General features: G+C 41.4%; 1 long non-coding RNA gene across 1 annotated transcript in view; it reads right to left on the minus strand.

Annotated features, from left to right (window-relative positions):
• Positions 1 to 5,184: 5,184 nt before the first annotated feature.
• The window catches only part of LOC128349102 (uncharacterized), a 44,014-nt gene continuing 36,188 nt past the window's right edge, over positions 5,185 to 13,010 (minus strand). Inside the window, exon 3 of the long non-coding RNA XR_008318555.1 lies at positions 5,185 to 5,488. This is a non-coding gene — a long non-coding RNA (uncharacterized LOC128349102). The remainder of the gene's footprint in view (positions 5,489 to 13,010) is intronic.

The following is a 13,010-nucleotide window of genomic DNA, read 5'->3' on the forward strand; positions in this document are numbered from 1 at the left end:
ACTGACATTTTGTGATCCTCTCATAGCACCCAAAATCTGCCAGCTGACCTCACTCTATTGCACAATAGATATGTCTGGAGTAGGGAAAGCCTTGTTTTGGAGATACACTGACTCAAACCTTTCTGTTTGTTTTGCCATTTTGTGGTGATTTTGGTACAAGAAAGAGCAGTCCTTGGAGCAATACTTGAACGTATGTTTCCCTAACAAACTAGAGAACACTTTTTGACTCAGTAAAGAGGAACTTCACACACAAAAAATCATGTTTGTTCTACTTCCTCCACTAAAAATCTGCTTCCTCTCTTCTGTTGCCTCACCTGTATCAGGGGAATTGTGGGAGGAGAAAAAATAAAGATCATTAGCCACTTCCCAGAATACAAACTACCACTCTCTCCCCTCCTTTTTATTCCTCCACTGGCACAGACATTTATTATAATGTTTCTACCTAACGAACTTTGCTCAAGGCAGCATGATCAGTGCTGGGTGCAGTCGGATAAAGGCACAGCCAAGAGCAAAAAGATAATTCAGATGATGTCACAACATAAAGCTAAACAGTAATCCTGTCCTGTAGCGCGCTTTATGCATGTTGGCACAAGAAGTACTTGAACATATGACTTGCAAACTTGGTGATGTCTGACTATTTCCCCCTATAAGCATTTAACAAACTGGCTTTCAGATTTTTGTTGAATGCAAAATGGAGTAACATATGCAATAAAATATAGATCAGACAATTCACAATTTAACTTTGTGCATCTTCATGTCACTAAAAAGATCCCCTAGTATGAGTGATGGATAAATCACTGACAAGGCAGAAGCCTGACATAAAATGAGGGAACTTTGCATCATGAGTATCACCTTTCCTTTTGCTCTGGCTAAACCAAATGTTGATTTATAGTTCTCTCTGGAGATCATTCCAAATGCACCCATTGCAGGGTGGAAGAATTTGATGGCACTCAAACTGGTGAACTAAATAGTTGGCCAGTTACCATTCTCACTCCAGCAAGCTGGGCCCTTTTCCTAGCTTTGCCCCATTGGCGCTTATTCAATCTAAATTCCTGATGGCAGTATTTCAGGTGGCTCTCTGTGTTTCTAATGCTGCATTGTGCTTAGAGTCAGCACTAATTAAAGTTGAGGCAAGAGAATGGCTAGCAGAGGTGCTCTTACCCCTGGACTTTGGGGCCGAAGTCCAGGGCCTCCACACCTCCTGGGAGCCCCAAAATCATCTTTAGACTGTCCCGGTTATGTGGTTTGTGCCCTCAAGAACTTATGTGTTAAAAAAAATGATGCTTAACTTGCAGTGGGTGGACCTCCAAAGGCCTTTAGGTCCAGGCTCAAAAATTACCTAGGTGCACCTCTGATAGATAGCCGTTTTTAATTACTGGTTAAGGTTATCCTTTCTTCCTACTGGCCTTGTCCCTCTAACACTGGTAGATGGATGCCAGACCATATGGAAACAGTCCTTGGTGACAAAACTCTTGTATTATGGGCCTTCCCCTGCTCACTTGCTCTCTCTGGGTTATGACCAAGCCAAAACACATCTCAAACAATGCATAGTAGATGGTGAACACCAAACTGATCTGGACTTGGTACCAAATTTCCTCATTTCAGAAAGATTAAGGTTTTTATAGTAGGGGTGTGCACAAAACCACTTGGCCTGGTTTGGTTCGAGTTGGAACTAAACTTGAACCACACCAGGCCAGTTTGGTTTTGGCTTCCTTCGATGCCCCCCATTTTGGTTCAGTTTGGAGGGATTTGTTGATCTTTTTAAAAAAAAAATCCTTTTAAAAACGTACCCTCTCTGGAGGGGCTTCTCCAAGATAGCAGTGGGTGTCCTTGGAGGTTCCGCCTCCCCCACTGGCCTTTTCCTAAAAATTGCCCCATTCAGGCCTTTTGGGCTCTTTCCGGACATATGCCCTGGTGCAGTGGCCATTTTGACCCAGGCCACACAGGGTCCCACTGCGCAGGTGCGGTGGCCTCCAAAATGGACACCAAGCCATAAGGCCAAAGACACCTGAACCGGACGATTTGTAGGAAAAGGAAGGCTGGCATGGGGAACGAGAACCTCCGTGGAGCCCCCACCCCACCACCTTGAAGAAGCCCCTCAGAGGGGATAAGTTACAAAAATAAATAAAAGCTCGATGAACTCCTGAACTGGTGTCTGTGTATGTGTTCAGTTAGGGGTCGAGCCGAACTGGGGGTGGTTTGGTTCAACCCCGAACCTTCGATCTGAACCGGTTTGATGTCAAACTGGTTCGGATTCGAGCTGCTTTGTACACCCCTAGTATATAGCTTCATCTGCTGTTTATCTAACCCAACAAATCATCCTTAGACATAGGAGAACTTTCACACTGGCTTACTGGGGTTCACTGCCTTCAGCAGTGCTGGATGGAAAATATAAGAAAATTCCTCCTCCAGATCATTTGTGCCCCTGAGGTTCAGGGGCAGTAGAAATATCAGGGCATGTCCTCTTATACTGCCAGTTTTATAGGGATATCTGTAATGTTTTTATTTCCCCAATTTTAATCAAGTTGTTAGGACAAACAGATCAATTTTATGTCTCTTTATTGCTTTCTGATTGGAACCCTTCTATTACATATAACATTGTAGGATACTGTGCTGCAGCATATAAAATATGTCATATGTTAACTGCCAACTAACTCTAATTTTATTATTGACATATAACACATTATTTGGGATTAGTTAAAGGGTTGGTTTATTGCCATAATTTAAGCTGTTTAGTATTTCTAATATTTTAGCACTAGTGTTATAATCTTAGGACAACTTTTAATTTGCTGCTGTATGTTAACACATTTAAACTGTATCTAAATCTGTTGTACTTTATGCTGGTCAAAGACTGAAATAAAGAATCTCTCTCTCTCTCTCTCTCTCTCTCACACACACACACACTTCTGCAAGCACAGCACCCTAGTTGCATTGGTGAGTAGTGCATGGAATGTGGTTGTACAAAGGTCACATGGTCACATGATTGGCTTATGCTATCAATGGGGCACCACTAGAAACTAGTGATACAACTTCTCCTTCTCATCCCAGTGCCACTGCTGTATTTTTCTAACTCAATTCCTTGCTGTACTGCATTATGTCAATGCTCAACCACTTCAGTGTTTCTACTCTTACAGGACTTCCCTGACATTTTATAACTCCTCCCTTTCTTTAAAGAAATCTTAACATTTTCAAATGCCATTTGAGAAAATCTGAGATCCGCAACTTGGACTAAATGTCACACATTGGAAGGATAATTGGTATTCCCATCATTGGTTTTTCTGGAGTGAGGGTTGGCCCACCAATGAGATGCTTTAACATTGATGCTCAATACTGTAAACCACTAGAGACTTCAGTAGTGGGTGGGATACAAATATGATAGATAGATAGATAGATAGATAGATAGATAGATAGATAGATAGATGAAGTGAGGTGTCCTTACCAAGGAGCTGGCCCACCAATGACATCCAGTGAGGTGGAGGTGGATGCAGGTTTCCTGCATCCCCCTCCACCAACCACCTCCCCACAGTACTGCTTCACTTAGTCACCCTTGCCTCCACTGATAAACTTTTAAAATTTAGTTTACCTTCTTCCCTCTTTAAAAAGAATCTCTATAGGCAAAGTGAAAAATACATCAGGTTGGCTTTTCATACTGCAAGAAGATATGTTTATTTTAAGATGTTGTTGCAGAGACCCACCTAATACATAGAAGTGTGTTGGTAATGGGACACACTTTTCTGTTTTGGATGACTAATACTTTAAACGTTTGGCAGGCTGGAAGATTATTAGTTCTGACAGTGGTTGCCGGTGACTCATTGTTATAGCTTATTTGTACTCTGGTTCCTTTAGCTCTTTTCTTCTCTAGTTCTCATCTCTACTGCTAACAACAAACAAGTTTTGGCATCAAACTGTAGTTGCAATATGAGAAGGAGCCACATTTAAACAACACAACACCCTACATATTTTATCAATAACATTGATTGTTCACCCCATATCTTAAAATTTGGGTATGAAACTATTCTGAAGTAAAACTGAACCAGGCAACTGATGTATCACCTCATCTCCACATCTCATGAACTGGTGTGTGTTGGAGGCTGATTGTTTCTTGACTCTTTTGTCGCAGGCTTTTACAGAGTTCAGTTTGGGTCTATGCCTTGTGCATACTTGGAGGAAAAGCTTTTGCCTGCCAGTATTGTATCTGTGGTGCTGGCCACACTGAAGATGTGGTTCACTGTGATGCACTGTAGGAATGGCCTAAAGGAAACTTACATCACATCTTCTGTCTTGGCATACAGGCCAGCATACAACTCATATTATTGTTGTTGTTGTTGTTGTTGTTGTTTCAATTTCTATACCGCCCTTCCAAAAATAGCTCAGGGCGGTTTACACAGAGAAATAATAAATAAATAAGATGGCTCCCTGTCCCCAAAGGGTTCACAATCTTAAACGAAACATTAAGATAGACACCAGCAACAGTCACTGGTGGTACTGTGCTGGGGGGTGGATAGGGCCAGTTACTCTCCCCCTGCTAAATAAAGAGAATCACCATGGTAAAAGGTGCCTCTTTGCCCAGTTAGCAGGGGTTCATAGTATTTGTTATCACAAAAAGATGTGCACACTACACACAAGGCTGGTTTGGATGATACAGTTGCTGTAGGGGAAGAATGGTAGTTCAGCCCCCAAATAGCCAAGCAAAACCTGTTTGATGAGAAAGCAGCAAAGCAAGCGGTCTTGAGATAGTTCTTTAGGATTGAAGAACTACAAGGATTTAACAGTGTTTTTTTAAAAAATAAATCCTATAAAGAGGGCTTATGTTAATGTAGTATTTAATTTGTGCATATTGGGGTAGTTCAAATGAACTTCTCCCCAGACACTTAGACAGTGCATCAGTCGGGGAGGAGATGTGTGCCCTCATACTCCCCCACAAGGTTTAGGTCAGGACATATCAATGAAACCCACCCACGTTTCCTTTTTGCAGGGGCTTTTTTTTTTTTAAGGAGTCAAATGAATAATAAATCAGACAAAAGCTTTGAATAAGAAGACTGCTAACTCTCTAAGTGACTCTTTGGTCTAATGTTTTATTGTGTAGTGAAGTTAATAATTCTTACCTGTTTCTTACCTGTTAAATGAATGTTTTATTGTAATGGCCTATGGCTAAATACAATGAAAGTGACTTGAACTTGAACTGTTGTATGAGAGATTCGTCCATATCAGATATATGAAAGGGCTACAGCCTGTCTTATTTATTTCATGACAAAAGGGTAAGTGTGAACTATGCATAATTTAAATGTATAACTGTAGACAGAAAATGATGTCAAAAGTAGAGTTAGAGTTTAAAAGATCCATGTTATCAAAGGCTAAATGCTAATCTAATCTAGCCTCTAGCAATACTTGGTGATGCTTCCAAACCGATGTCCCAGACAGACTGCCTCATGTGATCCACATTATAGTGTCCCTCCAGGTAGGTCAAGGGAATAAGCAATGGCATAACCTATCAGGAAAGATTAAAAACTATTAAGGAACTTCTGTGCAAACCGCATTAAAATCAACATTTGTGACATGGTAGCCTTGTTGATGGCAGTCAGTTACTTGGAATCAATGCATTCCATAGTAATTGCCCTCTCCTACAGCAAAGGGAGGGGTGAGGCAGCATAGGAACAAAGAAAGCTGCCTACACCATTGGTGCATCTAGCTCAGTATTGTCTACCCTCCCTGACTGGTAGCTGCTCTCTATGGTTTCAGGTAGGAGTCTTTCCCAGGCCTACCTGGAGATGTCAGGGAGTGCTGCAGTATTTCTCTCCTCCCCTCTGAGGCCAATCTTAAGTAGCCATTCCACCTGGCCATTATGGACCTTGAAAGTTTTGGTATCTGAATTGGCTTGTTTTCCTCTTCCCTCCCCATCCCTTTCCCTATTTGTATTATGATGATTAGATGATATGTCTGTATGCAGGGCCTGTGTTGGTTTTTAATCTATGTACAGTGTCTAGAAAATGTTAGGTGCTTAAAGTATTATTAATAAAAGAGGCTCACATCCAGACTAACTCCCTGCTCAAGGAAGTGTGTTCTGGTAAAAAAAGAAAAGAAAAGAAAAAGCAAGTGGTTTTTTAAAAATATATTGTCTCCCCATTTCCTCTGCTGCTCCAGTGTTCCCTGAAAATATGTCCCTGAAAAATGGGGAACCTTCCGCAACAAAAATTTTTCAGGGGAGACAGCAGAGGAAAGGGGGCATAATTGCTCTTTGTGCAAGCAGAATGTACTTCTGCATATACCTTGTTAGTCTGGATGTGAACCAAGAATAATAATATCATGGGTAAATGAGAAGTTCTGTTCAGACTGAAATAAATACATTGACAGCACTCTCAAATAAAAACATGACTCTTAATAACATTCCAGACTAACGTTCCAGACTAATGATTCACTAGTGTAATGCTGTTGCGCTAGCACAAGGAAGTTGAGCAAGGACATTGTGCAAAGAAAAGAATATCTGTTCCAGAACATTGTGCAAAGAAAAGAATATCTGTTCTGGATCAATCCTTGCACTAGCAGAGAATGGGGACAAGTTGCACAACAGGTCGCACAGTGCATTGCACAACCTTGTATTTGTCCCACAGAAGGTCCAGCACTAGCGGTTGTGCAACATCAGGAGCAGCACAACTTCACACAGCTCCTCAAACTTCTTAAGTGTGTACTTCTCTTGTTTTGCTAGTGCAACACTATTCTGGATGATAACCAGTGGTAATTGCCTCATGACTTTTTGTTTCAAAATACTATGTCTGGTTTAGGTCATACTGTATGGCATTAAAAAAAAAAAAGACCAACCATTTTTCATGTTGTAGAAATGCCTATAGTCTTCAGCATATACTGTATTGATCAAGTGCCGATAACAGCTGTGTACAGTACACAGAACAAGTAAGTAGGCATGATTTCTACCCACAGATTTACAAGCCAAAGCAGATATGAGAAAAGCAAGGGAAGCAAAGCATCTAAACTGCAGGCTAGTTCTCAGAAATTGTGTACTCTGCATTCTAAATATCATGCCGTTTAGATGTTTTTGATAAAATGCAAATTCACTATTAATTTAGAAAAATTGGGAGTGTGTGTGTGTGTGTGTGTGTGTGTGTGATTGCAGTTTGAGCATAGCACATCTGACTTTTATTATGAGGGGTTTTCTCCAAGTCTATTTGAGTTGAATTTCTGAGTCCACAATGCTTCTGACATCTTCACAGTAAACTGTGTCTATATTTCATGCAGAGTAATTACAGGAGAGAACTGTAAACAGATACAATTAAACGATTAACAGTAAGTGTGCATGATGCTCTTGCCTTTGGGGGCTTTCCCTTCCACATTTGAATTAGCATTGCTAATGTCAAAGGAAGTGATAACTTTAACCACAGACAATGTGTGCCTACAGTTGTCAAATCTTTTGTTTCTTAATTCTGCAAATATGAACCCTATAAATATAGTCTTTTCAGGGACTTTTCTTACTCCGATATTTCTAACACATTTTTAAAAAATATTCCTGATTTTTTGGGAGAGATCAAAATAATCTGCACTTATCAAATTTAATTTAAATGTGCTGCTCTAAATGTGTGAAGAATAAGCAATTAACTTACATCAGGGCATGACATCTTTACTCTGTTAATGGATGGTTCAGAGATGGAGAATGCAAAATGACACAGCAACCTGCCTTGTTCTCTTAAGTCCCCAGTCCCTGAAAATTCCAGCCAGTCTGTTTAGTCAAACTAAGTACTGTATAAGGGTTGGCTGGTGGTCCTCAGTTCTATACGTTGAGGCTATTCACACATGCGTGACAAACCGTGCTAAGGAAACCCAGCCCGGTTTTGCACACACCTGTGTACCTCTGGGACTGGGCCGATTCTGGCAGCACCATGGCAGCAAACCCACCTATGAAGCCTCCCTATGAAGCACTCTCCTGACCTCATTTTTTGGATCATCTCTCAGTCATGGCTGCTGACAGACAATCCAAAAAATGAAGTTAGGAGAGGGGTGGTGGTGAAACATGGGGCAACGTGTCCTGGCATCGTGACCCTTGGAGCAATCAGCAACAGCTGGTGCTCATCTGGGCAGGCAATCCACCTGCCCAGAGGCAAGTGCCTGCTCGTCTGTGGGGGAGGAAAACTTTTTGAGGCTTCCTTCCCTCACCTGTTTGAGCCTTTTCTCTGCTCATGAGAAAGGGCTCACCACCATCTTCTCAGTTTAGCTAATCCATCAAATGTCAACCTTTTCTCACCTTAGAAGTCCCAGGGGGAAGTACTTGCTGATTGATTGAATGAGTGTTCAGTTTATATACTGCCTTTCATAAGGCACCTCAAAGTGGTTTACAACAGTTAAAATTGCATAAAAATCCACAAAAATCACATTTAAAACCTTGAAAATCAGTTAAACAGTAAAAACCATAAAACACCAAAAAACAAAACAAAAACCAACACCAAACAAACAAACACAATGACCATAAAAAAGACAAAGAGAAGCATGAGAGCTCAGATATCCTGTGTCACATATTATGTTAGATTTTGCTGTGCATCAAGTGGCCCTGCCATTTCACCATGTGTACTAGATTTCAGGTCATTAATTGGACAAGACACCTTAGAGTTACCATCTATTATCACCAGGTACAGCACTACATCAAGCCTTTAGACCAGGCCTGCTCAACTTTGGCCCCCCAGCTGTTTTTTGGACTACAACTCCCATAATCCCTCACCATAGTGGTCAATAGCCAGGGATCATGGAAGTTGTATGCCAACATCTGCAGGAGGGCCGAAGTTGAGCACCCCTGTTTTAGACCTATTAGAGGGACCCAATCTATCATTTGGGAATCATACATGTAGATACCTGAGTTAAACAGAAATGTATGCATTTGAGTATAGATTTTGTTGGAAGGAAGATCTAGAAATAGGCAAGTGTGGAACTTATGGTTATGGTAGGTATCAGAGCACAAGTTGTTCCAATAGGAGTTCTTGCCTTGAGCAGGCAGTTGAACTAGAAGACCTCCAAGTTCCCTTCCAACTCAAAATTTCTATGAGCCGCTTCAGATGATATGGCTTGTGAACAGGAATGCCAAGAGTACACCCAACAGGATGTCCTCTATGGATGTCCCAATGCCCTCCTAGCATACAGTATCTCCTAATCACATGTGGGGGCTGTTCATACAAATGGTCCTTGTATATGAGCTCCAAGTACTTGTTTAAACAAGAACCCTCTTCAGATGTTAACCATGCGAGCAGCACTCATGCTTCCAGCAGGGAAAGAAGGGAGGAAGTCCTGCACCACTGCTGTCACTCATCTCCTCCTGCGGGGTGCACACACTTATGGCGCTATTTGTCTGAAGGGGAAGGTGCTGTAAGTATGTTTGCTGGTGATTCCATGAGTTGCAACCATGAGACTTGCCCCCCTTTCCCTTTCCTCCAACTCCCATCACCACCAAGGTCCTCCTGGAGTGTGAGTCCCTACACATGCATTCTGAACTGCCCAGAATCCTTAGCTGCAGCCATAACCCATGGCAGAGCCTCCTTTTACCCAAAGAAGGACTACCAATGACCTTTGAGATCAACACGCTCCAGCCATGCAGATCTTAGAACAGGTATACAGGCTGTAACTCTTTCTTTCATGTTGTCTGTCCCAGTCATCCCAATCATCTCAAGCTTGCATTGGAGCTCTCTCTGCAAAATCCAAGCCAAAGGTTCTCCAGTGTGAACTTTTGGCTCAGCATTAGTCTGGTAAGTACCTGAAGAGTTATTTATAGATGCCTTTATATACAGCCTTTCATAAAAGAGTATCCCATGGGGGTGTTGAAGAAAACATAATAAACATTTTTTAAAAATCCCGAAAACATCATTAAAACAACAAGCACAATAAATAAAAGCACAATTAAATATAGTCAGCGTCAGCAGCAATACAAAACACAGCACAATCTCCTAAAGGCTGAAAGCTCTGGCAGACAAAATCATCTTTGAGGCTTTTCACACACATGTGCAAAACAGGGCTAAGGGAGCCGAGCCCAGTTTTGCTTGTGCATGTGACCTGCTGGGATCAGGCCAATCTCTGTGGCACCATGGGAGCAAACCCGCCTCCCTTTAAAACTAGCAAGTGCTCCCTTAACCTAATTTTACTGATCATCTGTCAGCGAGGGCTGTAAGCAACTGCGGCTAGCAGACTCGGGGAGGGTGCATTATTGGAGCAGTACTCCAGATGCTTCATAACTATGGCCAGATCTGTCTTCTCAAGATAGGGTCCACCTGGCACACACGCTGAAGCTATGCAAAGGCACTCCTGTTCACTGCTGCCTCCTAGGCATCCAAGAGCAAAGCTGGGCCCAGCAGTATTTCCAAAATGGATAAAGGATCACCTGGGATCCCTGAGTATATCACCTTGATTTCAATAGAAGAAAAACAAGGATGCAAATGTAAGAAATAATCTAGTTCAGTACTGCATGCCCTCAGTGGCAGCAGCTCTTGACAGAGATCATCATCAGATCTGCAACATGAAATCTAAATAGTGGTGCTAGGGACTGAGTTGGGGCAATATGTGCTCTGCATCTGAGAGAAAGCCAGCCACTCCTTGACTGCATTCCTAGTTCCCATGTAATAAACAGATTGCATTAAGCATTTTGCCATAATCATGCACTCTGCACATTAAAACCTACTAATGGTGCTGTTGATAAGATGTGCCCACTTCCAATAAAAGGGTTGTGAGAAAGAGAGAGATGCTATGTTCAGAAAAGAACTGTTCCTCACCATTTCAGTGCTGGTGGTAGTATCGAAACAGGAAAAATGCCTGTCCATTCCAAATGACAGGTGACATACAGAAAACGACAGCACAAGCTGCTTCATGTCATTGGGATGAGGAAAATCTTTAGCACTCAGGGCCATCCTGGAAGCCTATAATGTGGTGAATGCCTACAGTCACACTGATCAATGCTTTATTCATATATTTGTGAGCTTGATAATTTGTTTGGAATTGTGACTAGTGTTTCTCTTTCTTTCTGAGACCTTCAGCCATTTGGGAAGACTAAGAATCGTGCTACGTGCTGCACTAGGGCAATTCATATATTCAAAATCTTATATTGTGTTAACTTTCAGATTTTTACAGAAACCTATAGTAAAATGTCATTTAGTATAACTCTCCTTTCATTTCACTATCATGGCATATTGTAACCAAATAATTATGTGAGACAGAATCTTTGGTGCATGTTACAATTTTAGAATGTTTGGGTTACCAGAGTGCAGTTTTCCAGTACTATTTATTGTCTGGACATTGTTCTCTTGTTAGTTTATTGATGGAAGTATACTTATAAAACAACTGTTCATTAGTGCATTCCTTAAAAAATGAATCTGTAACACATGTTTAGCATGTATGAGCCATCTCTCTGGCTTCCCCTCACAATAAGTAAGTCATTTATTTGTGACTGGCTCTGGCACTACAGTTAATGAATCTCATTATTATGATTATCAAACAATAGTTTAAGAATACTCCTCTTCCAGTTCTTCATATTTAGGAAGATACCAAAGAAAATAAGCTTGAATGAATACAGTTTCATTGACGTAAGGAACTGCATAAGGGAAGAGCTTTCCAAGTTGCTGAGAATGCTTCATAAATGTTTCATCCCCCTGTGGCACATATTTCTATTGCTTTTAGAGAATAAGAACACATTTTCCTTCTTGAACATTTACAGGAAAAGGAAGCATTGCTGATGTTACTAATCTGGACCTTGACTTTCCCCCCTCTCAGACAGGACTCCCAACTACGAGGATAACTACGTCACTCGGAAACATGATCATCTTTCCACTAGTTGGGAATCTGGAAGTACAGAAAAAACTTTACCTTCACGCAACACTTCCCGTAGCCTTATAAGGGCATGAGGGCTTTTTGTTGAGCAACAAATTCTTGTGTGGAATGTTATTTCTGTCTGATGTAAAAATACTGGCACAGTCAAACCAAACAATGAGAAGCTTTTCACAGTGTTTCAGAGGCTTCAATTATATGATCTCCTTCTTCTCTGAAAATGACTTCAAATAAATTAGGAACCTGGTAAAACTCTGAACTTAATAAATAATTTATACCTAGCACAGTAATTCAAGGGCAGGAATTCACAAGTATTAAATAACAAAATTAAATGATGGTCTTATTAAAAAAAAATTACAGGGATTCATGACCATGTTTTGTCTAACATGTTGACTGAGGTACTCTCATCAACTTAATTACACTGAAGTACTTCACGAATATCTGAATGAGTATCTGCAGCACAGCAAAAAGTGGCTTGTAATACAAACTGCCCATGCCAAAAATACAGTTAAGCTGAGGCGAATGTGCATAATCGAGAGGCAGGCAGGCATACCTAAGTCTAAATGCAATCAATAGGGACATTAATCAGCTGCAGGGCACTAGAGCTAAATTTTCTAGATACACTTGCCACATCAACATCTACAAAGGATGGGCTGCCATCCCTCCAGGAATGGAGGCTTGAGGAATCAGTATCAATCTCCAGGAGCTTTCCCAGTTAGCAGCCTTTACTGCAAGGCTGTACTGCGAGTTCAAATTTGCCCCCAAACCCAACACAAAACATAGATTTTTTTAAAACCCTGGACTGAAATCGGGCTCCAGACGAATGCACAATGAAAAACTCGAATTGTGTATGAAGTGCTTCCCAATATCTCGCACAGACTTCAGCATGAATCCGGCCAATGTGCAAATGTACACCCTCTGTTCCGATGGATAAGTGAGCTAAAAGCCCTGTCTGGGGATGCTCCTGGTAATGATTGATGGATAAGTGAACGGGTTGTTATAGTGAAAAATATTGGGGTGGGGGGAATCTCCAAGAATAGTTTCAATCAGAGTTGGCAACATGATCTAGTGTGCACACTCAGTTCACATGGGAAAGTACTGGGCCCCACTATCAGCCACTGAAACCTGGGAGTGGGTCCTACCACGCACCTGACATTGTCTTGTGGTTGTGCAACAAGCTGGGCAAGCTGTCTTTCAGCAGTACTTCTATG

This window comes from Hemicordylus capensis, chromosome 3 (genome assembly GCF_027244095.1).
Source record: "Hemicordylus capensis ecotype Gifberg chromosome 3, rHemCap1.1.pri, whole genome shotgun sequence".
NCBI classification, from domain to species: domain Eukaryota; kingdom Metazoa; phylum Chordata; class Lepidosauria; order Squamata; family Cordylidae; genus Hemicordylus; species Hemicordylus capensis.